The sequence below is a fragment of the Oncorhynchus tshawytscha genome, unplaced genomic scaffold, assembly GCF_018296145.1.
Source record: "Oncorhynchus tshawytscha isolate Ot180627B unplaced genomic scaffold, Otsh_v2.0 Un_contig_878_pilon_pilon, whole genome shotgun sequence".
NCBI classification, from domain to species: domain Eukaryota; kingdom Metazoa; phylum Chordata; class Actinopteri; order Salmoniformes; family Salmonidae; genus Oncorhynchus; species Oncorhynchus tshawytscha.
The window spans coordinates 372,501-376,689 of record NW_024609744.1 but is presented as its reverse complement, the minus strand read 5'-3'; positions in this window follow the sequence as shown (position 1 = coordinate 376,689).

The window sequence follows — 4,189 nt, the reverse complement described above, 5'->3', positions numbered from 1 at the left end:
TATAGTGGTGAGTTGTATCTCCAGTCAGAGGAACAGTTATAGTGGTGAGTTGTATCTCCAGAGGAACAGTTATAGTGGTGAGTTGTATCTCCAGTCAGAGGAACAGTTATAGTGGTGAGTTGTATCTCCAGAGGAACAGTTATAGTGGTGAGTTGTATCTCCAGTCAGAGGAACAGTTATAGTGGTGAGTTGTATCTCCAGTCAGAGGAACAGTTATAGTGGTGAGTTGTATCTCCAGTCAGAGGAACAGTTATAGTGGTGAGTTGTATCTCCAGAGGAACAGTTATAGTGTTGAGTTGTATCTCCAGTCAGAGGAACAGTTATAGTGGTGAGTTGTATCTCCAGTCAGAGGAACAGTTATAGTGGTGAGTTGTATCTCCAGTCAGAGGAACAGTTATAGTGGTGAGTTGTATCTCCAGAAGAACAGTTATAGTGGTGAGTTATATCTCCAGAGGAACAGTTATAGTGGTGAGTTGTATCTCCAGTCAGAGGAACAGTTATAGTGGTGAGTTGTATCTCCAGAAGAACAGTTATAGTGGTGAGTTATATCTCCAGAGGAACAGTTATAGTGGTGAGTTGTATCTCCAGTCAGAGGAACAGTTATAGTGGTGAGTTGTATCTCCAGAGGAACAGTTATAGTGGTGAGTTATATCTCCAGACAGAGGACAGTTATAGTGGTGAGTTGTATCTCCAGAGGAACAGTTATAGTGGTGAGTTGTATCTCCAGAGAAACAGTTATAGTGGTGAGTTGTATCTCCAGAGGAACAGTTATAGTGGTGAGTTGTATCTCCAGTCAGAGAAACAGTTATAGTGGTGAGTTGTATCTCCAGAGGAACAGTTGTAGTGGTGAGTTGTATCTCCAGAGGAACAGTTATAGTGGTGAGTTGTATCTCCAGAGGAACAGTTATAGTGGTGAGTTGTATCTCCTGAGGAACAGTTATAGTGGTGAGTTGTATCTCCTGAGGAACAGTTATAGTGGTGAGTTGTATCTCCAGAGGAACAGTTATAGTGGTGAGTTGTATCTCCAGAGGAACAGTTATAGTGGTGAGTTGTATCTCCAGAGGAACAGTTATAGTGGTGAGTTATATCTCCAGAGGAACAGTTATAGTGGTGAGTTGTATCTCCAGTCAGAGGAACAGTTATAGTGGTGAGTTGTATCTCCAGTTATAGTGGTGAGTTATATCTCCAGAGGAACAGTTATAGTGGTGAGTTGTATCTCCAGAGAGGAACAGTTATAGTGGTGAGTTGTATCTCCAGAGGAACAGTTATAGTGGTGAGTTGTATCTCCAGACAGAGGAACAGTTATAGTGGTGAGTTGTATCTCCAGAGGAACAGTTATAGTGGTGAGTTGTATCTCCAGAGGAACAGTTATAGTGGTGAGTTGTATCTCCAGAGGAACAGTTATAGTGGTGAGTTGTAGTTGTATCTCCAGAGGAACAGTTATAGTGGTGAGTTGTATCTCCAGAGGAACAGTTATAGTGGTGAGTTGTATCTCCAGAGAAACAGTTATAGTGGTGAGTTGTATCTCCAGAGGAACAGTTATAGTGGTGAGTTGTATCTCCAGAGGAACAGTTATAGTGGTGAGTTGTATCTCCAGAGGAACAGTTATAGTGGTGAGTTGTATCTCCAGAGGAACAGTTATAGTGGTGAGTTGTATCTCCAGTCAGAGGAACAGTTATAGTGGTGAGTTGTATCTCCAGTCAGAGGAACAGTTATAGTGGTGAGTTGTATCTCCAGTCAGAGGAACAGTTATAGTGGTGAGTTGTATCTCCAGAGGAACAGTTATAGTGGTGAGTTATATCTCCAGACAGAGGAACAGTTATAGTGGTGAGTTGTATCTCCAGAGGAACAGTTATAGTGGTGAGTTGTATCTCCAGAGAAACAGTTATAGTGGTGAGTTGTATCTCCAGAGGAACAGTTATAGTGGTGAGTTGTAGTTGTATCTCCAGAGGAACAGTTATAGTGGTGAGTTGTATCTCCAGAGGAACAGTTATAGTGGTGAGTTGTATCTCCAGAGAAACAGTTATAGTGAGAGTTGTATCTCAGAGGAACAGTTATAGTGGTGAGTTGTATCTCCAGAGGAACAGTTATAGTGGTGAGTTGTATCTCCAGAGGAACAGTTATAGTGGTGAGTTGTATCTCCAGAGAAACAGTTATAGTGGTGAGTTGTATCTCCAGAGGAACAGTTATAGTGGTGAGTTGTATTGATCAGAGGAACAGTTATAGTGGTGAGTTGTATCTCCAGAGGAACAGTTATAGTGGTGAGTTGTATCTCCAGAGAAACAGTTATAGTGGTGAGTTGTATCTCCAGAGGAACAGTTATAGTGGTGAGTTGTATCTCCAGAGGAACAGTTATAGTGGTGAGTTGTATCTGCAGTTAACAGTTATAGTGGTGAGTTGTATCTCCAGAGGAACAGTTATAGTGGTGGTGAGTTGTATCTGCAGAGGAACAGTTATAGTGGTGAGTTGTATCTCCAGAGAAACAGTTATAGTGGTGAGTTGTATCTCCAGAGGAACAGTTATAGTGGTGAGTTGTAGTTGTATCTCCAGAGGAACAGTTATAGTGGTGAGTTGTATCTCCAGAGGAACAGTTATAGTGGTGAGTTGTATCTCCAGAGAAACAGTTATAGTGGTGAGTTGTATCTCCAGAGGAACAGTTATAGTGGTGAGTTGTATCTCCAGAGGAACAGTTATAGTGGTGAGTTGTATCTGCAGAGGAACAGTTATAGTGGTGAGTTGTATCTCCAGAAGAACAGTTATAGTGGTGAGTTGTATCTCCAGAGGAACAGTTATAGTGGTGAGTTGTATCTGCAGAGGAACAGTTATAGTGGTGAGTTGTATCTCCAGAGGAACAGTTATAGTGGTGAGTTGTATCTCCAGAGGAACAGTTATAGTGGTGAGTTGTATCTCCAGAGGAACAGTTATAGTGGTGAGTTGTATCTCCAGAGGAACAGTTATAGTGGTGAGTTGTATCTCCAGAGGAACAGTTATAGTGGTGAGTTGTATCTGCAGAGGAACAGTTATAGTGGTGAGTTGTATCTCCAGAGGAACAGTTATAGTGGTGAGTTGTATCTCCAGAGGAACAGTTATAGTGGTGAGTTGTATCTCCAGAGGAACAGTTATAGTGGTGAGTTGTATCTCCAGAGGAACAGTTATAGTGGTGAGTTGTATCTCCAGAGGAACAGTTATAGTGGTGAGTTATATCTCCAGAGGAACAGTTATAGTGGTGAGTTGTATCTCCAGTCAGAGGAACAGTTATAGTGGTGAGTTGTATCTCCAGAAGAACAGTTATAGTGGTGAGTTATATCTCCAGAGGAACAGTTATAGTGGTGAGTTGTATCTCCAGTCAGAGGAACAGTTATAGTGGTGAGTTGTATCTCCAGAGGAACAGTTATAGTGGTGAGTTATATCTCCAGACAGAGGAACAGTTATAGTGGTGAGTTGTATCTCCAGAGGAACAGTTATAGTGGTGAGTTGTATCTCCAGAGAAACAGTTATAGTGGTGAGTTGTATCTCCAGAGGAACAGTTATAGTGGTTAGTTGTAGTTGTATCTCCAGAGGAACAGTTATAGTGGTGAGTTGTATCTCCAGAGGAACAGTTATAGTGGTGAGTTGTATCTCCAGAGAAACAGTTATAGTGGTGAGTTGTATCTCCAGAGGAACAGTTATAGTGGTGAGTTGTATCTCCAGAGGAACAGTTATAGTGGTGAGTTGTATCTCCAGAGGAACAGTTATAGTGGTGAGTTGTATCTCCAGAGGAACAGTTATAGTGGTGAGTTGTATCTCCAGTCAGAGGAACAGTTATAGTGGTGAGTTGTATCTCCAGTCAGAGGAACAGTTATAGTGGTGAGTTGTATCTCCAGTCAGAGGAACAGTTATAGTGGTGAGTTGTATCTCCAGAGGAACAGTTATAGTGGTGAGTTATATCTCCAGACAGAGGAACAGTTATAGTGGTGAGTTGTATCTCCAGAGGAACAGTTATAGTGGTGAGTTGTATCTCCAGAGAAACAGTTATAGTGGTGAGTTGTATCTCCAGAGGAACAGTTATAGTGGTGAGTTGTAGTTGTATCTCCAGAGGAACAGTTATAGTGGTGAGTTGTATCTCCAGAGGAACAGTTATAGTGGTGAGTTGTATCTCCAGAGAAACAGTTATAGTGGTGAGTTGTATCTCCAGAGGAACAGTTATAGT